Source organism: Saimiri boliviensis, chromosome 7, assembly GCF_048565385.1.
Source record: "Saimiri boliviensis isolate mSaiBol1 chromosome 7, mSaiBol1.pri, whole genome shotgun sequence".
NCBI lineage: Eukaryota > Metazoa > Chordata > Mammalia > Primates > Cebidae > Saimiri > Saimiri boliviensis.
In genome coordinates this window covers 6,015,911-6,041,709 of record NC_133455.1, presented here as the reverse complement: position 1 = coordinate 6,041,709, position 25,799 = coordinate 6,015,911, and the positions used below count along the sequence as shown (strand labels likewise).

Below are 25,799 nucleotides of genomic sequence, written 5' to 3'. Positions count from 1 at the left end.
TGAATCTGGGTGCTCCAATATTGGATATGTATATATTAAATATGTATCTGTGTATGACAGTTATGTCTTTGCAGAAGGGTTTTTAAATGACGATGAAGGTGATTGATTGGGGAAGAATAGATGGAGGGTATGCGGGGATTTGCAGAATTATTCCTAACATGCTATGTGACTGACTAAGCCTGGTGACCTCTCTGAACCTCAAGGACCTCATCTAGTAAAGGTCAATATTGTTTTTCCTGCCTACCTTCCAGGGTTGTTGTGGGACCCACAGATGTGAAGGAGGTTTGAAAGGTGTGATGTGTTGTAGGAACAAAGGAGAATTTTTATAAGAAGTAGGAGAAGATTGGCAGCATAAATAGGTTAGGAAATGGATCACAACAGTTTGTGTATGCCGGCATGTTGGTTATCCACAGCAAGCTCAATGAGGTGTTCTTGTTTGTACGTGAAACTGAGTTTCTGATGGAAGATTTCATTTTAAATTAGGCAGTGATTGAATTGAAGCCAGTGCTCATTACATTTTTTCTTGTACCTAGTGGTAACTTCAGTAAGAGGCTGACAAAATTGGTTTCCATGGTATTTGGAGACATTGGAAAAAATATGGAGCCCATCAGAAGCTGAATCTCAGCCTTAACACTCTCTGGCTGGGATTATCCCAGAGGTTGATTGGCCTTAGGTCTGAATTCCATGCTCTACTTCAGGAACTGGTCAGTGGTGGGAAGCCCCTGAGACTGAAGCAAGTCAGAGCATATTTGAGGACAGGACGTGTATAACCTGACCACAGTCATCTAGGTGTAGACAATGGCTCCATCCTGAAATAATAAACTAAACTGTCATTTTTCTCTCTGTAGGGTATATGACTATCAGCATTTTCAGCACCACTGTTGAAATCTATTTCCAAATTTCATCAGGACAAATGAATATAGAAAGTAGATTTATGATCAACCTAAATGCTCATAAATGACAGATTAGAGAAAGAAAATGTGTACATACGCACCATGGAATAATATACAGTCATCAAAAAGAATGAAATCATGTCTTTTGCAGGAAAATGGATGAAGATGGAAGCCATTATCCTCAGCAAACTAATGCAGGAACAGAAAAGCAAACACTATATGTTCTCACTTCTAAGTGGACATAAAATAATGAGAACTCATAAACATAAAGGGAACAACAGGCATTGGGCTCTACTTGAAGGTTCAGGGTAAGAGGAGGCAGAGAAGAAAAAAAGGTAACTCTTGGGTACTGGGCTTAATACCTGGGTGATGAAATGATCTGTACAACAAAGCCCCTCTGCAGGAGTTCACCTATGTAACAAACCTTCACATGTACTCCTAAACCTAAAATAAAAGTTAGAATCATATCAAATAAAAAAAATTTTTAAAGAGACTAGATTCACTAAGGGTGTCTGAGAGATTTCAGAGCATCACACAGCTTAAATTCCCTGATACTGTGACTTCATCTCATTTCTTCAGATACCTTTTACTCACCTTTTCAGCTCCTTAAATTGAAATATCAAGGGAGGGGATTTAATTCCTTTTTCTTACTCTCTGACAGCAGTATAAATTTAACTCAAGTATTTACAACTGCCTTTCTTCGCCTCCCCTTTTAATTGAAATTTAGTGTTTATGTCGACGAGCTTCAAATCTCACATCTTAAAAGCAACAAAATCATTAAGCATTATTTGCTAATCTGATCTCATCTAACCATAAATATTCTTATTTTCCTTCTCCCCAGGAGTTGGCAGAGTTAATATTCCTATAATTAAATACTGTTTAGTAATTGTCTCTCTTCCTCTATATACAGTACTATTAGAACATTGTAAAGCAGGTCTCTCAAACTAGAATTTTTTTTTTTGACCACTGAATCCCAGGGGTGGAATATATTAGAGATGTGTGTATAATTGGAAGCATTTGAGGAAACAGAAGTACTATGTGGGAAGAGATAAGTTGACAATTCTTTGCTCTCATAGGTATAGACAAGCATCAGCACCTGGATAGATCCTTTGAAAGCAAAATTGAAACTTTAAGATGCCCTGAAAAAAGGTACCAAATTTCAGTAAGACAAGAGGAACACGTTTTTGAGATCTGTTGCACAGCATGGTGACTAGAGTTAATAAGAATGTATGTTTCAAAATTGCTAAGGGTGTACATTTCAAATTTTCTCATCACAATAATGATATGAGGTGGTGGATATATTAATCAGTTTAATTTAATTATTCCACAAGGTATACATATATCAAAACATTACATTTTAGCCCATAAATATATGCAGTTGTTATTTGTCAAGTAAAAGTGTTAAAAAAATGCCCTGTGTGTGGGGGGGTCGTTGAATATTATGATTTCAAAGTACAAATAAGGAGTCTCAGATGATGAAATACTGTTTTACAATGTAATCGTTTTTGTAAAAAAAAAAAAAAAAGGAAAAACAAATTATTTGTCTAAATTAGTAAGGTACTTGTGAAAGATAAGGAAGATTAAAGTTTTCTCTTAATAATGTTGAGTGCTATAGAATTTACTTTTGGTTTTTCTAGCAATATAATAGTCAGGGACTTTTTATATCTTGTCTTGCTTTATGTAGCCATGCAAAAGAGTCCACTTGTGTGATTGAAGGCATAGATCATAAAACAATAGAGTTGAATGTCTTATAATATGGAAGAAATATCTTTGGAGAAACCAGCTATATATATAATCCTGAAATGCTATTCATAAATATTGGACTGCACATCAGAATTGTTTTTATTATAATAATATAATAGACTACCTAATTCATAATTTAAGCTGAATTAATGAACTTATATCACCTGATTTATTTGCCTGAAGAAAGACATGGTGAAAAATGTGTGAAATAAAGTAACAATAAGCTAAAAATTAAAATCATGTTATCAGCTTAAATTCACACTTTGTAATTGAAGGATTAGAAGGATAGATATTCACAAGCTCTGCTGTAGCATCGCTGTGTGTTCTTGGAGGATTTGTGTGGAGAAAAATTGCTAGAAATAGGCAAGTACGTTGTACAGAATTCTATTTCTTGCTACCTTTTGTCTGCCTTCTCTGATGCATAGTAATTACAAAGGTTTTAAGGAGAAGGGAGAAGCATTATTATTTTCTCTTTCCTGTCAGATTTTCCCATAAGGACATAAAGCCTTTATTTTGTTATATGTGCATGTATATGGAAGTTTTGAAACTAGCCGACCTGAGTGCTAGCTTGGGGGTGGGGGATAGAATTTTGGAGGTCCAGGTTCAAGGACCCCGAGATGCATTCCGAATCTGTCTTTCCAAACTCGTGTCTTCATCCTCCTCTACCCCTAAACTCACTTGACAGTTAAGCAAGACCACCCCGTCCAGCCTATAAGAGTTTCCCAATAGTTTAGAGTGTATTCATTAATCCATGCACCCTCTGTTTCATGCATTGTAAGAGGGTTCCACACACAAAATAAACTTAGATTCCTTCCTTGCACACAAGGAGATCTCAGTATAGCACAGAGACCGATCTCTTATACTGCATTTATGCTGCAAACCAGATGAGAACATCACTAAGGAAGCTACTCACCTGCCTAGGGCAGAAGGTGTGTTTTTGTTTTTAAGATACAACCTCACTCTCTTGCTCATCCTAAAGTGCCATCACAGCTCACTGCAGCCTCAAACTCTGAGGCTCAGGTGATTTCTTTCACCTCAGCCTCTTGAGTAGCTGGGACTACAGGTGCAAGCCATCATGTCTGGATAACTTTTTGCATTGCTTTTAGAGATGGGTTTTTACCATGTTGCCCAGGCTGGTCTCAAACTCCTGGGCTCAAGTGATCCACCTGCCTTGGCCTCCCAAAGTCCTGGGATTACAGGCATGAGGCATCACACTCAGTCTGGGAGTGAGGTTTTAAATAAGAAGTAGAAATTTGCCAGGAACAAATACAGGTAAAAGTAAGAAACCTGTATATGGAGTAGCTGCCATATGCCAGCCCCTGTCAACCTTCATTTCATTATTTGATTCTATGGATGTGACTATTTTAGATATCTCATATAAGGGGAATTACACAGTATCTGTTCTTCCATTACTGACTTATTTTGCTTACTATAATGTTCTCCAGTTCACCCATGTTGTTGCAAATGTCAGAATTTTCTTTCTTCTTAAAAATTAAATCCTATTCCATTGTATAAATGAAGCACAGTTTCTTTATTCAGTCATCAGTTGGCAGACACGTAGGTTGTTTCTGCATCCTGACTATTGGTAATAGTGCTGCAGTGAACATCAAACATGGGGATGCTAATATCTTTTTGAGATCCCAAGTTTTATCTTTTTGTATAAACACATAGAAGCAGGATTGCTGGACCACGTGGTACTTCTATTTTTAAGGTTTTGAGGAACTTGGACATTGTTTTCCATAGAGGCTGCCCTGTTTTGCATTCCCACCAATTGTGTGCAAAAGTTGCAATTTCTCCACTTCCTCACCAACCCATACTGCCACCGCACACACACATGCAACATGCACACACATCTAATCTATCTATCTATCTATCTATCTATCTATCTATCTATCTATCGATTGATCGATCGATCTATGTATCTATCTATCTATTCATGTTTATTTGCATATATATTAGCCATCCTAACAGGTATGAGATGATTCCTCATTGTAGTTTTGATTTGCATTTCTCCAATAATTAGGGACATTGATCACCTTTTTATATACCTGTTGGCTATGTGTATGCCTTATTTGAAGAAATGTCTATTCATGTCTTTGGCCCATTGTAAGAAATTAGATCGTTAGTTTATTTTACTTAGTTGAATTAGTTAGTTTGTTTTTTCTATTTATAATTTTCTCAAGCTTCTAAGCAAGTAGCCAAGGCTCTCACTGCTCATTTTAGTCACTAGCACCCACCTGCCAATTCACAGTAACCACACAGGAGGGTGAAATCATATTTCAAACTCATTATTCAGCTTGGATTTTAATAGTTTTATACTTTTTCTCCAGAGTATCCATCTCAGTAGAGCTAGCTAATCAGGTTTAGGTTTTAATTAAACAGCTGTCATTTGCTTGCCAGCTCTGTGGCAACTTGATGTTTTATTAAATTTTAATTTAGCCTAGGCTGGATAGAAAGTATATTTTAAACAACAAAGAACCACTGTTAGCAGGTTACAGTTGTAATTAAGCAGAGGCTGACTGACATACCGATAGATTCACACACAGAGGAATGATTAGGGATAAACACATAAAATCATTATTCGGTCTTGCAGCCTCGTTGTGGGAATAAGCAGGACACAGCTGAGTTGATAGAAGCTGAGGGCGGAAGAGGACAAAATAACTACTAGACCTTCAGTGTTTGTCTCCGCTTCTTTTGTTTAATCCCCTCTCTTCTTCTGAAAATCAATCTACATATACATCAGGATGCTTGAAGTGGCCCCGAATCTCAACCATGTCCTCTTCCTCCTCCTCCTTCTCCTCCTTCTGTTTCCCTCCTCCTCCTTCTCCTCCTCCTCCTCCTGTTTCCCTCCTCCTCCTCCTCCTCCTTCTGTTTCCCTCCTCCTCCTCCTCCTTCTGTTTCCCTCCTCCTCCTCCTCCTCCCCCTTCTGTCTTCCTCCTCCTCCTCCTCCTTTGGTTTCCCTCCTCCTCCTCCTCCTCCTGTTTCCCTCCTCCTCCTCCTCCTCCTCCTGTTTCCCTCCTCCTCCTCCTCCTCCTCCTGTTTCCCTCCTCCTCCTCCTCCTCCTCCTCCTCCTTCTCCTCCTTCTGTTTCCCTCCTCCTCCTCCTCCTCCTCCTGTTTCCCTCCTCCTCCTCCTCCTCCTCCTCCTGTTTCCCTCCTCCTGCTCCTCCTCCTCCTCCTCCTCCTTCTGTTTCCCTCCTCCTCCTCCTCCTCCTCCTGTTTCCCTCCTCCTCCTCCTCCTCCTGTTTCCCTCCTCCTCCTCCTCCTCCTCCTGTTTCCCTCCTCCTCCTCCTCCTCCTCCTCCTGTTTCCCTCCTCCTCCTCCTCCTCCTCCTCCTCCTCCTGTTTCCCTCCTCCTCCTCCTTCTGTTTCCCTCCTCCTCCTCCTCCTCCTCCTCCTCCTCCTCCTCCTCCTCCTGTTTCCCTCCTCCTCCTCCTCCTCCTCCTCCTCCTTTCTCTTCTTCCCCTTTTGTCCTCCTCCTCCTCCTGTTTCCCTCCTCCTCCTCCTCCTCCTCCTCCTCCTCCTCCTCCTCCTGTTTCCCTCCTCCTCCTCCTCCTCCTCCTCCTCCTCCTCCTCCTCCTCCTCCTCCTCCTCCTCCTCCGCCTCCTGGCTTCCTATTCTCCTCCTCGCCTCTGTTTTCTCTCTCTTTCTATTTCATTTTATCCTCCTCCTTCTACTCTTTGCCATTGCCATAATCTTTAAATTCTTTACTATTTTGTTTCATTTTAAATTGTTTCTATTGATGTGTCTTCAATTTTACTACACATTATATACATTTATATGAAATTTACATAAAATTATGTAAATGTACCATAAATTATATAATGCTTTCTGTGTTACCTAATCTGTTGTTAATCCTAGATACTTTTATCTCATATATTATAGTTTTTACCTCTGGAATCTTGATTTGTCTTTTTGTTTCTCTTCGTGTTTCCATTTAATTTTTAAAACATTTAAAATAAAATTATAATAACTATTTTAATGTCCTTGTGTGCCATTTCCTTCATCTGTGTAAGTTCTGGGTGGACTTTTAAAAATTTTTCTAAATTTTAGCTTTTATTTTAGATTCAGAGGGTCCATAAAGAATTGGTCCATGGGAAAATTGTGTGATGCTGAGATTTAGATATGGGCCCTAACATCCAGATAGTGAGTTCAGTATCTGACAAGTAGTTTCTTTAGACCATCTTGCTTACACCCTCTAGTAGTCCACGGCACCTATTTTTCCCATATTTTATGTCCATGTGTGCTTTTTACATCCACTTCTCAGTGAGAAAATGCACGACTTTGTTTTCTGTTTCTGCCATAATTTGTTTAGGATTATGGCCCCCAGCTACACCTATGTTGCTGTAAAGGACATCATTTTATTCTTGATCATTCATGACCTTGACATACAGCAACCTCCACCTCTCTGATTCAAGTGATTCTCCCACCTCAGCCCCCACCCCAAAGTAGCTGGGACAGCAATACACACCACTATGACTGGCTCGTTTTGCATTTTTTTTAAATAGGGACAGGGTTTCACTATGTTAACCGGGCTGGTCTTAAGTGCCTAAGATCAAGCAATCCATCCACCATGGCCTCCCAAAGTGCTGAGACTAGAGGCGTGAGCCACTGTGCTTGGTCAGTTTCATTCTTTTTTATTGCTGCATAGTATGCCATGGTGCATATGTTTCGTATTTTCTTTATCCAACCTACCATTGATGGGCACCTGGGTTAATTCTATTTCTTTGCTCTTGTGAGTAGTATAGTGATGAACATACAGGTGCATGTGTGTTTTGGTAGAATGATTTATTTTCTTGTGGGTATATACAAGGTAATGGGATTGCTGGGTTGAATGGTAACTCTGTTTTAAGTTCCTTGAGAAATCTCCAGACTGCTTTCCACAGTGGCTGAACTAATTTGCATTCCCACCAATAGTGTATAACCATTCCCTTTTCTCTTTAGCCTCATCAACATAGGTTGGCTTTTGGCTTTTTAATAACAGGTATTCTGACAGTGTGAGATGATATCTCATAGTGGCTTTGATTCACATTTCCCTGATGATTAGTGATGGCAAGTGTTTTTTAATATTTGTTGGCCACTTGAATGTCTTCCTTTTAGACATATCTGTTCATGTCCTTTGCTCATTTTTAATTGAATCTTTTTTAATTGTTGCTTTGTTTAAGTTTCTTATAAATGCTGAATATTAGACCTTTGTTGGATGCATGGTTTGCAAATATCAGCTCCCATTCTGTAGATTGTCTGTTTGCTCTGTTGATAGTTGCTGTTGCTGTGCAGAGGCCCATTAGTTTAATTAGATCTCACTCATCTATTGCTGTTTTTATTGCAGTGCCTTAGGTGACGTAGTCAAAAATTCTTTGCCAAGGCCAATGTTGAGAAGAGTATTTCCCAGTTTGTCCTCTGAGATTTTTACAATTTTATGTCTTACATTTAAATCTTTAATCCATATTGAGTTAATTTTCTGTATGGTAAGATGCAGGGCATCCAGCTTCAGTCTTCTGCATCTGGCTATCAGCACCATTTATTATTCAGCAATAGGGAGTCTTGACCCCATTGCTTGTTTTGGCCAGTTCTGTCAAAGATCAGGTAATTGTAGACGTACAACTTTATTTCTGAGTTTTGTATTCTTATCCATTGGTCCATGTGTCTGTTTTTATGCCACTACCATGCTGTTTTTATTACTGTGGCTTCATAATATAGTTTGAAGTCAAATAGTGTGACACTTTTGGCTTTGTTCTTTTTGCTTAGAATTGCTTTGGCTCTTTGCATTCTGTTTTGATTACATATACGTTTTAGAGTAGTTTCTGCTAATTCTGTGAAATATGGCATTGGTAGTTTCATAGAAATAGCATTTAATCTAAAAATTGCTTGGGCATTATGGCTACTGTAATGATACTGATTCTTCCAGTCTATGGACAAGGAATGATTTTCCATTTATTTGTAATGACTCTGATTTCTTTCAGCAGTGTTTTGTAGCTCTCCTTGTAGAGATCATTTATCTCCTTAACTAGGTGTATACCCAGGGCTTTTATGTTCTGTAATTGTAAGTTAGATTAGATTCTTGGTTGTGCTCTCAGCTTAAATCTTGTTAGTGTATACAAGTGCTACTGATTTTTTACATTGACTTTATATCCTGAAGCTTTACTAAAGTTACTTATAAATTATAGGAGCCTTTTGGCAGACTCTTTAGTATTTTCCAGGAATATAATTATATTGTCAGCAAAGAGAGATAGTTTTATATTTGCCTTTTATCCCTTATTCTTGTCCTATCACTCTAGCGAGGACTTCCAGTACTATGTTGAATAGAAGTGGTAAGAATGGGCATTCTTGTCTTATTCTAGTTCTTAGTGGGAATGGTTCCAGGTTTTGTCCATTTAGTATGATGAATGGTCTGGGTTTGTCATGAATGGACCTATTAGTTTGAGGTATGTTCCTTTGATACCTGGTCTGTTGGGAGATTTTATCATAAAGAGATGTTTGATCTTATTGAAAGCTTTTTTATGTGTCTATTGAGATGATTATATGGTTTTTGCTTTTTATTCTGTTTATGTAGTGAATGGTATTTATGGATTTGTGTATGTTGAACCAGCCTTGCATCCCAGGAATAAAGTCTACTTGGTTGTGATATATTAACATTTTGATGTGCTGCTGGATTTGGTTTGCTAGTATTTTGGTGAGGATTTGTGTGTCTATGTTCATGAGGAATTTTTTAATATTGATTTGAAGTTTTCTTTTTTACTCTGTGTTTGTTAGATTTTAGTATCAGGGTGATCCTGATTTCATAAAATGAGTCATTGTGGAGCCTTTCCTCTGATTTTCTGCAATGCTTTCAGTAGGATTGGTATCAGTTATTTTTACATTTAGTAGAATTCAGCTGTGAATCCATATGGTTCAGTGCTTTTTTTGGTTTGTAGGTTATCTATTATTGAATCAACTTTACAGGTTGACACTGGTGTATTTAAGATTCAATCTCTTCCTGATTCAATTTTGAAATATTGTGTGCTTCCAGAAATTTATCCTTTTTCTCTAGATTTTCTTATTTGTGTGCACAGTTATTCATAGTAGTCTCTAAAAATCTTATTTTATTTCTGTAAAATCAGTTGTAATGTTGCCTTTGTTGTTTCTTGTTGTGCTTATTTGAATCTTTTCTTTCTTTTTATTTGTTAATCTAGCTATTAATCTTATTTATTTTTTCAAATAACCAACTCTTAGTTTTATTCATCTTTTATATAGATTTTTGCATCTCTATTTCATTAGGTTCTCTAATTTTAGGAATTTCTTTTATTCCGACAGCTCTGGTGTTAGTTTGTTCTTTTTTTATAGTCCCTTTAGGTGCAGAGGTAGAGTTCTTATTTGATAACTTTCTAACTTCTTAATGAAGGCATTTAGGGCTATGAAGTTTCTTCTTAACACTACTTTGGCTGCATCCCAGAGATTTTGATAAGTTGTGTCCTTATTTTTGTTAATTTCAAATAACATTTTTCCTGTCTTAATTTAAATCTCCATTCAGGAATTATTCATGAGTAAGTTATTTTGTTTTCATGTAGTTGTGTGGTTTTGAGAGATCTTCTTGGTATTTTCTATTTTTATTGCTGTGTCATTCAAGTGTGTGCTTGATATGCTTTCAATTTTTAAATTTATTGAGGCTTGCTTTAAGACTGATCATGTGGTTTATGTCAAACTATGCTCTCTTCTTCAGATGAGAAGAATATATATTATATTGTTGTTGGGTGGAGTGTTCTGTAGATGTCTATTAGGTCCAATTTTTCAAATGTCAAGTTTAAGTCCAGCGTTTTTGTTTTTTGTTAGTTTTTTGCCTCAGTGATCTGACTAACGCCATCAGTGGTGTGTTAGAGATTTCCACTATTCTTATCTGGTTGTCTAAGTTATTCATAGGCCAAGAAGTTGTTTTAGGAATCTTGGTGCTCTAATGGTGGCAATCATGAGTGTATATATACACACACACACTCTAATGGTGGCAATCATGAGTGTATATATACACACACACATATATATGTATGTATACATATATATGTGTGTGTGTATATATACATATATATATATATATATACATATATAAAATATATATATTTAGGACAATTAAGGCTTCTTTTTGGATTATACTCTTTATGTAATTCCTTTCATTATCCTTCTTAATTTTTACTGGCTTAAAATCTGTTTTATCTACTATAACAATAGTAACTTCTGTTCTTTTCTGTTTTCTGTCTTCATAATACATCTTACGCCACCATTTTACTTTTAGCCTGTTGGTGCCACTATATGTGAGATAGGTCTCTTGAAGATAATTGGGTCTTGTCTCTTTATGCTACCTGATGCTCTATGCCTTTTAAGTGGAAATGTTTAGCCCTTTTACATTGAAGTTTAGTATTGGTACTGCCATGTGTAATTTTAATCCTATCATGTTGTTAGTTGGGTTTTACATAGACTTGATCATATAGTTGCTTTATCGTGCCTGTGGCTATATGCTTAAGCACACTTTTGTGGTAGCAGGTGTCATTCTTTCAAATCCATGTTCAGCACTCCATTAAAGATTTCTTGTAAGGTTGGTCTAGTTGAAATGTGTTCCCTAAGCATTTACCTACCAGAGGAGGATTTTATTTGTCCTTCACTTATAAAACTTAGTTTCTTTGTGTATCCTTGCATTTGCAACTGTGTTCTGAGGTGCGAAGGGGAGAGAGGTGACCCTCCCACCGTATCTCTTACGGGTCTGGGAGGAGCCGCTTCTGATAACTGGAACTGTACCCACAATTGTGTTGTTGTTCTCATGTTTTTCAGGCCATGGGGCTTCCTTGGGGAGAGGTCTGATAGGAAAATAGGCCACCTCTTTGCCACACCAGCCCTGTGCAGGGAGGCATGGGCTTAGATCCCAAACCAGCCCACAAACCTATGTGACTTGGACCTCTCAGTCACACAGGTTTCTGAGAATGTGGCCTCCTCCCTGATTCAGGTCCCAGCTCAATACTCTTGAGTTGCAGGCTGCAGCCATGGGGTAATAGAATTTGCTGACAACTCCCTCCTTCAGATGTTTTGTATTGGTTTTCAGGTGCAGTTGGAGATCTGAAGGGCTCAAGGCTACTGGAATGCACTCAGGTGGAGCAAATTTATCCAGGCTGGGCACTGGAGGCTGTACCATGTACATGCCCCTACAGGGTAGGTAACCAGGCAGGGTCCCTGGGAGGGGCTGATAGGCAGGCAGATCTACAGGATAGATATGCCCCAGCCCCACAGAGAAATGAATCCTTCTTTCTCTCTGGTGGTTAGTTGGTGCCTGGGCCTCTCAGAGGGAGACAGGCAGCCCTTAGGGTTGGGTGCTTATAGCTGGGCTCCACCAGAGCTCACTCACACTCTAAGGTCCCTGGCTGTGTGCCTGCCGCAGTTCCCACTCCATCTAATCTCTGAGCAGATGTCCCTGCCAGCTCATGCATTTGTGGGAGTGTGGACCACCTTACAGCAGCTATGATCCCAGAGGTCTGTGCTAAGAGCGAGTAGTTGCCCAGTCCCTTCATTAACCCCTTCTCCTGTTACTGTTTGAGGTCAGGAACTAGCCATAGCATTCACGCATCCCACACAGGGTCCCCAGCTTTATTTATCCTTGGTGACTGAGTCTTTTCTCCATTCACATGTGGCATTTTCTCCCTGAAGATCTGTGCAAATTATGTTTTGCACATGGTTTCTCTCTGTGGGAGCAGCACTCCCCAGTTGAACCTAGCTTTTTCCAATCTTGGAAAAAGTCTGGGTCGATTTCTATTGTGATTTTTCTCCTCTTTATGGATACTATTTTTCTTTCTTTTTTTAAACATATCTGGTAATTTTTGGTTGAATGCAAGACATTGTTGTTTTACCTTGTTTAGTGTTGGATATTTTTGCATTGTTGTAAATATTTTTACAATCTGTTTTGCAATGAAGTTATTTAATGATTTTTGAAATCATTTTTCTAATTTGGCAGGTAAAACTGGAGCAGCTTTTACTCTAAGGCTAATGATTTCCCACCACTAAGGTAAGAATCTTCTGAGCATTCTACCAAATGAACCATAGGCTCAAATCTTAGTTTGTGATCATTAAGGCAGTTTCTCTCTTTTGGTTAAAAACTTACATTGAAAAAAAAAATCTAATATTTGTATTTCTTTTCTGTTTCCTAATGCTTAGCTTGATGCTTTTGAATAGAATCTTTAGTCAAGAAGCTATTAGTTGCAAATGATAGAAAGTTCAATTCACAATGACTTAAACAAATTGGTTCACACATCACAGGGGTAACAGGCATCAGATTCAGTGTGATCCAGCATCTCAGGTATTGATTCACAAGAATGTGACTCTTTCTACCTCTTTACCCTGTGTCTCTTGATCTGAAATTTACTCCCAGAAATCCCTTTACCTTCTAGCATCTCCCAATCTGCATGCTTATAGTTTAGAAAGCTCAGGGGAAGACCGGGCACAGTGGCTCACACCTGTAATTCCAGCACTTTGAGAGGCTGAGGCAGGTAGATCACCTGAGGTCAGGAGTTTGAGACCAGCCTGACCAACATGGACAAACTGTGTCTCTACTAAAAATACAAAATACAAAGTTAGCCAGATGTCACTACAGTAGCATGCCTGTAATCCCAGCTACTCAGGAGGCTGAGACAGGAGAATCACTTGAACCCAGAAGGCAGAGGTTGTGGTGAGCTGAGATGGCACCACTGCTCTCTAGCCTGGGCAACAAGAGAGAAACTGTCTCAAAAAAAGAGAAAAGAAGAAAACCCAGGGGAAAGATAAATTATATATTTATTTGTCTTCAAAATAGTTCCAGGCAATGTTTTGGGATTTAATCTCACTACTATGTCTTGGGTTGCCTGATCAAACTTGAAGGAATCATTGTGGATATATGAAATATTCTGATATTTTTGTTTATCAGGCTTGCATCACCTGCCCAATTTAAAACCTGGGTAGGTGAAATGGACACAGTCTCATTTTGGATACATGTGTTGAAAATAGAAAAAGAATAATATCTGAAAAAAAAACCACAGTGATGTTATTAAAAGATACGGAGAATGAGAATGCATAGACAAAAGCAATCACTATTGCTAGGTATTGATTTGAGCCAATTACTGTGAGACCATCAGAACCTCCTCAGTTAATTATACACAGTATTTTTGTTTCTACGTTTACACCTTTGTGAAACATTTGGTACATTCCCAAGATCCCATCCTCCGCTAATATTCACATACGCATATACAATCTCCCTGGGAAGCCTGGACTATTAATGGTAAAGACCTGTCTTGTATTTTGTTTAGATTTGTCCTTTACATGCTGAGAATGGCTCTGGGCAAAGAATATATATATTCACAGAACATTTATTGTATAAAGGAATGAATGCATATGATCCTTATGCATGTACTAAATGTCAATGTCTTTCCTTTTTCAGCTTGATTGCCATTGTTTTCAAATATTGACTCTAAAACTGTTATTTGCTTTTCATAAAGAGTTGTTGATTGCAAGTTCAAAATCAATGACAAACAAATTATCTTCAAATTCGAGAATGATAATGTCTACCTCATCAAGGTTGTAAGAATATCAAATAAGCAATCAGGTGTAAAGTATTTAGATCAGCACCTAACACATAACACTTAGTATATTTTAGATAATATAAATATCTGTAAATCTGACACCTTCAATTTCATCTTTTTAGGATTTGAAATGGAGTAATAAAGGCCTGATTTGCAAAGTGGTATGGAGAACCTACAGGAGAGGTATGGAGAACCAAGAGGAATAAGGCCAGGACTACAAATGAGAAAGGCACTTCAGTATCAATCTGTTTTGTAAATTCTGGTGAGAGCACATTATTAAGTGTTTGATATACTGTCGTTTCTGTCATTCATGAGTTCTGTTGCCCATTGTATCTGGCTCTTTTTCTTTCCCTTCAGAAACATGTAAAGATAGGCACCTCTACAGAAATCCCTTCTTGAACCTATTTAATCATTCTTTAATTCATTTCTTGAGTTAACACTGTTGAGTGGCTATTATGATAATAGCTATAATCATTGAGTACTTAACTATGTACCAACACAGTTAGAAGCACTTTACATAAATTAATTGTTTTAATCTCCACTGCAACCCTATATGACTAGTGCTATTATTATCCTCATTTTTAAGATGAGAGAATTGAAGCACCTCTTTGTAAAGTGCATTGCCTAAGGTTACACTGGAAATGGCTTACGTGGAAGCTGTGGATCTACAGTGAACAAGTCATCCCTACTCTCTTCACTCTTCCAGACTTCCTTGCAGGCAGGGGTGGCTATGGGACAGAGATATGGCCAGATACGCATAGTCTTCAGTGTGATAAGCATGCTTCAGGGGAAGCTTTTACTTTTGCACTTCATGAGAACCAGCATACTCAGTCTCCCATCTGTTCTACACTTCTTCCTGCTTTGAACGTGAACACATTGCCTGGCGTAGTGATTGCCACCTTGTTACTATTAGGAAGTGTCCAAGCCAGTTGCACGGGTGCCACCTGATGTCCTTGGGTTGTGGAGCCAAAGCCTGCACCCACATTGCTCCAGACTTCTATTTATGTAGGGATAAAACATGACCTTTATTGGTTTAACTCACTCTATCAAGTTTTCTGTTACTGGGGTTAAACCTAAGTGTCAGTAAAACAAGTTGACTGAGCCTGGATTTCAAGCCAGAGAGTCTGGTTGCAGAGCCTGTAAGTGGGTGGCGGGGGTTCCCAGCTCCCAGAGCTCGTAGGTTCTTGGCCTCTCTAACCTGGAAGAATGGGGAAAGGGGCCCCTGAGGCGCCGTGAGCTTTCCGTTGGAATAAATGTCATGGACCCAGAGAGTTTTGTGGAAGAGCGATTTATTAGACAGAGAGAGAGAGAGAGAGAGAGAGAGAGAGAGAGAGAGAGAAAGAGAGGAGAGAGAGAGAGAGAGACAGACAGAGAGAGAGGCGAGAGACAGAGAGAGAGAGAAAGAGAGAGGGGAGAGAGAGAGGAGAGAAACAGAGAGGGGAGAGAGAGAGGAGAGAAACAGAGAGAGGAGAGAGAGAGAGAGGAGAGAAAGAGAGGAGAGAGGAGAGAGAGACAGACAGACAGACAGACAGAGAGGAGAGAGACAGAGAGACAGAGAGAGAGACAGAGAGACAGACAGAGAGAGAGAGAGGAGAGACAGAGAGAGAGAAGAGAGAGAGAGGAGAGGGAGAGAGACAGAGAGAGAGAGAGAGGAGAGAGAGAGACAGAGAGACAGACAGAGAGAGAGAGAGGAGAGACAGAGAGAGAGAAGAGAGAGAGGAGAGGGAGAGAGACAGAGAGAGAGAGGAGAGAGACAGAGAGAGAGGAGAGAGACAGAGAGAGAGAGGAGAGAGACAGAGAGAGAGGAGAGAGAGAGAGAGAGGAGAGATAGAGAGAAAGAGGAGAGAGACAGAAAGAGAGAGAGAGAAGAGAGGACAGAGACAGAGAGAGAGGAGAGAGAGAGAGAGAGAGAGAGAGAGAGAGAGAGAGAGAGAGACCGATTGAGAGAATGCGGCTCCCACGCTGGGGACCCCAGAGCAGGAAACCCTTCAGGTAGCAGCAGTTGCAGGTTCAACCCTTGAGTTATTCCCGCCCCATTCGTGTTCTCGTCCAATGAGAGGAGTTCTTTCAAACGTCCTCTCGAGTGATTGATGTTTGACCCTGATACCGGATTGGCTACTTGGCCCACAGCCCTGAGTCACAGCCCCCCCTCCTCCCAGAGCTTTCGGCGGGAATTTGGGGGCAAAGAGCCCCACCTGGCTTTCCCTACCTGGACCCCTGCGGAAAAAAACAGGCAAAGAATTGTTCATTTGAAACCTCTCTGGTCTCCGGATGGAGGCGTGGAGCCGGGAAATTCCTGCACTGGAAACCCCTCCCCTAGCGGACCGAAGCGAAGTCTCTTTCACACGGTCCCTGGAGCGGACCCTCTTGTCCTTCATGCTGACATGGCTCTCAAGTGGCCAACGCTATTCCAGGGCCTGGGGACTGATGGAGATCAGAAAGCACGAGGTGCATACCCTCATAATACCTGCAGTCTAACGCTTTTAAACGTTCGAAATTATAAAGCAAAACTATGGTTACAAACTGTGGCAAAACTATGTAGAGAAACACTGAGTGCTGTGAGAGAGGATAATTCAGGGCCACTCAGGATAAAAAGATACACTGACACTTGCTAACTTGTAAAGTTTCTCTGATGTGAGGGTTTAGGGGAAGGATTCCATAGGTGTCTGGCAGCAGGAGTGCTGGGACATTGCTGGTGGCAAATCCTGGTGTGGAGCTGTTTACACCCAGTGGTTGGCCTTTATGGGTGCTGCTGTCCATTTAAATCTGAGCAGTAAACAAGAACTTCCTTTAACTTAATATTCAGCTTAGACAAGAAGATGGCCGTTTCTAAAACAAATGTTCTGTGGACATTTTGAAAAAACATTAAATAATATTGGGCACAGTGGTTCACACCTGTAATCCCAGCACTGTGGGAGACCAAGGCAGGAGGATCGCTTAAGTACAGGAGTTCAATACCAGGCTAGGCAACATGAGAAAACTCTGTCTCTACAAAAAATATAAAAATTAAAAGAAATTAGCCTCACATGGTGGGACATGCCTTTAGTCCCAGCCACTGAAGAGGCTGAGGTGGGAGGATCACCTGAGCCTGGGAGGTCAAGGCTGCAGTGAACAGTGATTGGGCCACTGCACTTCAGCCAGAGAGAGAGAGAGAGAGAGAGAGAGAGAGAGAGAGAGAGAGAGGAGAGAGAGAGAGACAGAGAGAGAGACAGACAGAGAGAGAGAGGAGAGACAGAGAGAGAGACAGAGAGAGGAGAGGGAGAGAGACAGAGAGAGAGAGAGAGAGAGAGAGAGAGAGAGAGAGAGAGAAAGGCAGAAAGGAAGGAAGGAAGAAAGAAAGAAAGGAAAGAAGGAAAGAAGGAAGGAAGGAAGAGAGGGAGGGAGGGAGGGAGGGAGGGAGAAAGGAAAGATGAAAAGAAGGAACGATGAAAGGGGATATGGGAGAGGGAGGGAGGGAGAAATGAAGGAGGGAAGGAAGGAGAGAAAGAAGGAGGAAAGGAAGGGAGGGAGGGAGGGAGGGAAGGAAGGAGGGAGGGAGGGAGGGAGGAAGGAAAGAATGGGGGAGGGAGGGAGGGAGGGAGGGAGGGAGGAAGGATGGGAACAATAAGCCAAAGACGTGCTCTGATCGCGCTGGGTTAGACGTGTCTGTGAGTATTTGCTGGAGCCTATGGGCTGTGACACTGAGTAAAGCAGGAAACCCAGAGCTTGTAGTAACTGGCCCTGATATGCTGGGGGCCCCTGACACTGTCTTAGTCTAGCAAGCCTGCTTGCTCATCTCGGTTTAGGACAGAATGCCATCCAATGGCTCTTAATAGTCTATTTGCTGTGAATGTATCAACTCTTTCCATACCTATTACTTTTGAAATTGCATAGGAAAGAAAGTCAGTGCCGTAGCTGAGTTAGTAAGTCTCCTGCCTGCCATACGATGTTCATGTTTGCTATAATGGTATATTCTTTTTAGATCATAAGAGTCTTTGTCATGGCCATTGTCACTGGAAAAGCTGCCTTTGTTCCTCTCGATGTTGTGACAGTTTGAGAAGATAGTTCTGCCCTGTCACACTCTGTAATTCAGGCCAATGTCTGAGCATCTCCTGACTATCTCATGTGTCACTGTGTCCCTTCCCAAATCTGTTCTGACTGAGCACCCAATCTCTAAGTGGCTGGAAGCCAGAAAGATCTCACTGGGGGATGAAAACCTGCGGCAGAAATTCTCCTGGGATCAGCTTTCTTCTGCCCAGAATGGAGGAACCCTGGATCTTAATCTCAAGAAAAAGTAACTCTTGGCCGGGCGCGGTGGCTCAAGCCTGTAATCCCAGCACTTTGGGAGGCCGAGGCGGGTGGATCACGAGGTCGAGAGATCGAGACCATCCTGGTCAACGTGGTGAAACCCCGTCTCTACTAAAAATACAAAACATTAGCTGGGCGTGGTGGCGCGTGCCTGTAATCCCAGCTACTCAGGAGGCTGAGGCAGGAGAATTGCCTGAACCCAGGAGGCGGAGGTTGCGGTGAGCCGAGATCGCGCCATTGCACTCCAGCCTGGGTAACAAGGGCGAAACTCTGTCTAAAAAAAAAAAAAAGTAACTCTTTCGGGTCCTTCCTAGTAAACGAATATTTCCTAAACCACGTTCACATGCCACCACCATAATGTTTGCCAATTCTGTGGACCACTTGCATTTACTTTCTTGACAGTATTTTACAAGTAAACCAACTTTATAACATCATATGCTAGCTTAATTCAAAATCATAAAAACCATGCCATAATATCATGCTCTTTAGAATTTTCAATACATGCAAAACAATTAACTATTAAAATGAAATGCTTATCCATGTACCCCCTGACATTATTCTGAATATCGACACATTTTAATTCTGCCTTAAGAACCTGTCTCCTGCTTCTTATTCTAGTTGGCCAGCTTTACGTCTCTAAATTCAAGTCGAATCCAGCTTATGGTTCTCTCAATTTCTTTCCAAGGGTCTGTTTGAACCACAATCTTCTGTTTCTGCCTTATTTTTAAAAAATACATTGTGGTTGGTCTTTTCCTTTTGCAGCAGAGACCTCAGAGGTTAGCTCTTAGAGAACAAAGCTGAGTCCTCAGAAACATCCATCCTCCTTTAACTTGTTAAAAGGAGCCCCTCAGTCTCCATCTATTTGTTCATTTTGAAACCTTAGCAATGCTGAGTTCTGTGTTTCCTCACATTTCATTTTCTCCTAGTCAGGGGTTGAATTGAAATTTGCTTCTATCGTAAGAACTTCAAGGTAGATAGCAGAGCCTTAAAGTTTTCTCCAGTATGAAAGTGTAAGAGGAGTTCATTTCTTCTTGCAGTCTAAAATTAGACCTGGGAACTGTTGAAGGAGACTGCACCTGAAATACTTGATAGTTTTGACACAAAACAAATGATATTGCATGATAAATACTTATTTTTTTTTTAATTTGGAAGTTCCAATTAAGCACGACATGTTTCCTGGTTGTGGAGACCACTTTTTCAAGATGAATTAGCTAAATAGCTGCCTGGAATGTGAATGCGATCTGTGTATCGTGAGCCTTGCAGAAACTAAGCAAGTGGAAGGGCATTGGCAAAAAACTGGCGTTTGAAAAGAACTGCAGCAACTTATCCACATTTCGATGCATTCATATTCCTTTTCTCTGCAGAGGAATATGAATGCATTTAAAATGTTAATGGAGGAATATGAATACATCAAAATGTGGATGAGTTGTTGCCCTTGGTTGCCTTTGACTATGCACATTATCTGCTGTTCCTACAATTGTCATGGCGGAAGGGAGACATGAATCATTGCAGCTGGCGCTGGTGTCCTCATGTGTGTATCTTGAAGAATTGTCCTGGCAATTTCCAGGGTCTTTTCTCTGTCCTACAGAGCACCTAAAATAGAGCCCCATGAGCTGGGACCCTTACTGTCATATCCTGAAAGCCGCCATTCAGCCCACGGCGGGCTTTGTTCCACTGTTGCAGTCTTCTTGGTTGAGTTCACTGATGATTTATTTCATGTCAACTTGACCAGGTCACGGGGTGCTCCGATAGTTGACTAAACAGCATTTCTGAATGTGTCTGTGAGGGTATTTTTGGATGAGATTAGCATTTAACATGGCTGACTACAGATAACCTTCTTAAATGTGACTGGGTGGGTGTCATCCAGTCCTTTGAGGATCTGAATAGACCTCTCAGCCTGACTGAGCTGAGACATGGCGCTTCTCTTATCCTTGGGCTGGGACTCAGGCCTTTTACTTCAGATTGGAATTTGCACAACTAGCTTTCCTAGATCAACAGCTTGCAGATTGCCCATAGTCATGAAAGGCAGTTCCTCACAATTATCTGTCTGTCTATTATCTATCTATCTATCTATCTATCTATCTATCTATTCCATCTTATCTAATATTTGTTCTTTCTCTGAAGAACCCTGGTTAATACAAATTTTATTCATAGGACTTTATTTACATTCTCCCTTGCCTAGCCTGCTAAATATATCACTTTGGAAGACAATAGCCCTTGGCTCAGCTGTCACTTTTGCAACTGCTTGAAGATGACAGTTTCTTCTCAGCATATCATAACAGGAGGTTACAGTTTAGCTCATGTTCAGAGGAAACCCATGTGGTCTGCAGGTCACCATGTTCTGAGCAATGTTAATATTTTGCTAGGAGATACCCAATTCTGTTGCTAATCCCAGGACCTATGTAAATTGAGGGGATCTAATTAATTAGCTGAGATGTGCTTGTCATAATTTTAATGTCTACATTATAATAATATATTATACTGTGACTCCACAGAAGGGAGAATTCCAAGCAGCTATATTCCTCTTTGCATTACTTTGAAGTCATCATGAGGCACCTCTAAAAGTGTGAAGCACTTATCAGCATCCTCTATAAGGCCCTTGTTCTTAGTGTTATCACTCTTCAACCCCACAGGAAATTTGGTCTGATTTCCAGGGGAGGTCTTAAAAGGACTAGATTTCTACAAAGCACCTCTAAGAAATTATTTTATAGGGACTGGGCATTAGCTAAAGCTGCAGGTGTCAACTGAAGTGATAATATAAATTATGAGAATATAAAAATATAGTATCTCTTGAGTGTTTCAGGACTGTATGTCTTTTGGTAATAGAGAAAAAAATTTATTAGAATCCAGAATTTGGAAAAAAAAATAAATCATTGGCAATCTGGAACCCAGTGCCTAGTCAAGTAAAATCAGCATGGATGAATGTGAAGTTTTGTAATTAGGTCCAACAAGTAACTCTTCATTGTGAGAACATGGAAGATGTAGCTTAATAACAACATGTGAGTATGTGTGAAAAATTCTAACATGGTCTTCGGTATTAGTAATTAGTGTATGTCATTAGAACATCTTTGTTGAAGAGATTTTACTGAATGGAGACCTGTCCTGATACTTAGGGATTAGGATCTAAGTCTTCTTCAGATTTCATGAAATGTTTTTGGTCCAAATGTCTATATTGATTACCTTCTTTGCACAGGGCAATGTACGAAGACGGTTACGGTCATGAAATGTATGTGGTTCTTCCTAAGGTGATTGCAGTCTAACTGATGATTTTGAATGGCTAGCATTTAGTGAGTACTTAAGTGCCACATGCTAAGTATACTAGAGTTATTGACTGATTTCATCCACACAAGCTTTGAATTAGGTAATGCTACTTACGACACCACTTACGGATGAGAAAAAGAGAGTCACCGAGAGGTTACGTAACTCACCCAAGGCCACACAGTTTGAGCATGGTGAAGCCAGGGGACACGCTATGCTTTCTAGCTCCAGAGCTAACTCTATTCACCACTGACCATTAATAAAGTGCCTGCCACTCAGCACGATCATGCGGGGCTGGGGGTCATCGTAGGACCTGGGGGTTCCCCTTATCAAGGAGTAGCAAATACCCCTCCTCCATTTCTCCACAAAGGAACTAGTTTGCTGATGAGGTGCTAGTTCTAAACTTGCAAAATACTTTTCCCCTTCCGACAATATCACCTGGAAAGCACGATTTCTTCTCCTTGCCAAGTTTCTTTGAATGTCTTCACAGGAAGGAAGAACACAGCTATGACTTTCATAGCGTGGCTATAATGTGATCTATAAACATATACAGTTCTGGATAAGTAGTGGGTTCATGTTTTCATGTGTTAGTAATTGTATTGTTTATCAATAATTTGTGGCATCATAGAATCCCAGGAGCCTATCATACATTATCAGCAGGGGATGTACTTGTTCTTCTGTGAGACTAAGGAAAGTACAATTATGGTCACCTTGACGATAGTCCCTGCCAACTTCTCTCTGCAAGAATTTTGTTTTTCAGCCTTTAGTTTCAGCTGCACTAGGCACTAATGAGATGCTAAAGACTCATAAAAGAGATTTTACATTTGAAAGCCTTCCCTGCACCCAAGGAAACATCTTGTTTCCAAACTTAGTCTGTGATGAGTAAGGCGAGGCTGAGTGTGTTCTGACAGATGTGCTCTCAGAGGAAATTTAAAGTTACCTGCTGCTTGCCTGGAAATATGCAGGGAGCTCCTTTCCTAGAAATAGAGTCTGATGTCACCTCTGGAGAAAATCGCTGGCTTTGAAATAACAGTGAATTTCCGGGGTTAATATGCAACAGCTACAAAAAAAGAGCCCCAGTACCAAGGTTTCCTTAAATGGTAGAATTGACAAAGATCCCCCAGGGAGTGGTAGCTGAGCCAGAATTAGAATCCAATCGCACTTGACTCCAAGCTCCCTGCTAATCCACAATGGTTAGTATTGTCTTCTGGCACTGATATTCTCTGCTGAGAGATCACATGGGCTCCTTAGGGGCAGTGAGCACATGCTTTTCATCTTAATAATACTTACTGGATATTTATAAAGTATCTCCTAAGTGCCAGGCAGCCTGATGGGTGATGATGATACACAAGATTGACAAGTTCCCTGCTCTGCTGGACATGCCATCTTAAGAATAAGGACAAGCCAATAGGCCAACAAACAAACAGTTTATCACACACCCACCCAGCATAGAAAATAGCAGTGCCTTGCAAATCATATTTGCTCCCCAAATTCATGTGGGATAGAATTGAGTGGAAAGAGGTAGAATGTTAAGAAAGACTGATGCTCACTGAGTTCCTGCAGCACTTTTCCTGTGGCCATGATGATGTCATCCATTCATCCGTTCCGTTGACATTTGCTGAAAACATATAACTCACTGGACAGATGCTGTGAAAGGTAGTGAAGCTAAAGAGATCGATGAGACCTGAATCTCTCTCCAATGTACCGTCAGACAATTGTGGTGGTGGTTGTTATCATGCAACTAAAGATACTTAAGAATTAGCTTCAACTCAGACATGCAAATGTCATTCATTTATGGCATGAATAAGAAGAAAAATAAATGCAAATCTAGGTTACATTCTGTCCTCACAAACTTCTTGGTGGCATCGCAAGAAGAAAAGAAACACATACTAATCTGACATTTAGAATTAAGGGAGTTCAGCAGAAGTGTACAATCAGGACTCTGAAGGCAAGGGGAGGAAGTGCCAGGCATGGAATCTTGATTTCCTATTGTGCTGGAAGAAGTCCAACACAATAGAAAATTGTAGAAGCCTGTTGTAGAAAAGGTTTATTTACCTTTCCAAAAGGATCTGCCTCACCAACCCATGTGCTTCCCTTTAAGCAAATGCTTAGAAACATCAAGGGCTCCTGCTTCTTGGACCAAGATCAGGTGACATCTGGCCTGGTGGTCTGTGATCTGCCATTCTGCCTTAGCTCTATCATCTCAGAAGCCCATCTCCCACTCTGGATTTTGGATGTTCATTTCAGTTCATAAATCCGCAAGCTCCCAAAACTGGAAGGCTTTCCACGTACCCGACTTTCCACCTACCCGATTTTCCACCTACCCCACCCTGCTCAAGACTTCAAGTAGATTTTTAAGATGGGGGGTAACAGGCCTATGCTATAAAAACTCCTGAGTTTAGTTCTTATGTTGCAACTCATTCTGCCCATCTTTGGAGATAAAAAACAAGTAAATAACAGAAAGATTATTTATATTCCTAGAAGAAAAAACTCAAAAACAAGTAAAATTTAAAACCCAGCACTTAAAAACAATTAGAAAGTGGTTCCAAAATACATGTTGATCCCAAGCTGTCAACTCTTCAGAATTTAAAAATGTCTAGAGTTAAGCTCGTAACAAAATGGACCATACTCTCAGTGGAAGAAAGAATCTGACCTTTAAAACCACATCCCAACATTCCAAAAAATCAAATAATTCACTTGATCTAAATTAATTGTGAGCATCTCATTTCATATAATGACGTTGATGGCAATGGTGACTATAGTTAATGCTATTAATTTTTTCCTTGTGTCAAACACTGTGCCCAGAATTTCCTCACACATCCCACTTGACCTGTCAGATCATTCTGGGGGTCAGACTCTAACATGATCCTCATTTTACAGATCAGAGAGATTACTAAAATAAAGCCACTCAAAACGTTCTGGAGTTCTGAAGTCTGAAATCAGCTCCACTGGACTGAAATAAAGCAGTCTGCAGCCATGTTTCCTTTGGAGGCTCCATGGGAGAACTTCTTTCCTTTCCTTTCCATGCTTCTAGAGGCTGCACAGGTTCCTTGGCCCATGGACCCTTTCTCTGTCTTCAAAGTCAGCAAAGTCAGTGAGAGTCTGTCTCATGCTGTCCTCTCCCTGGTTCTGCTGCCTGTGTCCACTTAGAAGCACTTCTGTGATTACATTCAACTCATCTGAGTAATGCAGGCTAATTTCTATATCTCCACTGTATTAGTCCGTTTCCACACTGCTGATAAAGACATACCGGAGACCGAACAATTTACAATAGGAAGAGATTCAATGGAGAACTCACATGTCTATGTAGCTGGGGAAGCTTCACTATCATGGAGGAAGGCAAAGAGGAGCAAGTCATATCTTAGGTGGATGGCAGCAGGAAAAGACAGAGCTTGTGTAGGGAAACAGTTTTTTTCTAAACCATCGGATGTCATGAGACATATTCACTACCATGAGAAGAGCACAGGAAAGACCCACACCATGATTCAATTACCTCTTACCAGGATCCTCCCACAACATGTGGGAATTGTGGGAGTTACAATTTAAGGCGAGATTTGTGTGGGGACACAGCCAAATCATACCATCCTTGTCTGCTGATTAGCAACCTTAATTCAATCTGCAACTTTGCTTTCTCCATGCAAACAAATTCATAGGCTATGGAGATTAAGATGTGGTGGGGTTGGCATTATTCTGCATGTCACAGGCAGAGAACAACTGAGAGCTTCTAGGATTCCAGGTGAGCATACAGAATGAAGGCGGAGTCAGGTATCACTGGAATTGGAGAGTGCAAATCTGTCTCCCTGGGCTTCCAGGCTAATTGCCAACACCTTGCAGGGGGCTCACACACTCACTTTTCAAAGAATAGGTCAAGACTTTGTCAAATGTCAGCTAGTGTCAATTCTTGAGTTAGGAAAACTTAGCCTTCTGCAATCTTTGCTGTGTTCATTGTAAAAACAACCTCTTTACTGGAAAGAGTAATGTTAAAAACAGCTACCCTGAAAGGCTGGCCTGTCTTCTCTGCCATTTATGTGGCCATTTTTAGTCCACTGATCAGATG

General features: G+C 40.5%; 1 long non-coding RNA gene across 2 annotated transcripts in view; it reads left to right on the top strand.

Annotated features, from left to right (window-relative positions):
• Positions 1–25,799, top strand: part of LOC141585042 (uncharacterized) — a 54,221-nt gene that overhangs the window by 10,440 nt on the left and 17,982 nt on the right. The window contains exons 2-5 of one of the 2 annotated variants that reach the window (XR_012518311.1): positions 1,045–1,228; positions 11,698–11,804; positions 12,601–12,651; positions 14,320–14,459. This is a non-coding gene — a long non-coding RNA (uncharacterized LOC141585042). The remainder of the gene's footprint in view (positions 1–1,044; positions 1,229–11,697; positions 11,805–12,600; positions 12,652–14,319; positions 14,460–25,799) is intronic. The other variant, XR_012518312.1, reaches the window with a different exon arrangement.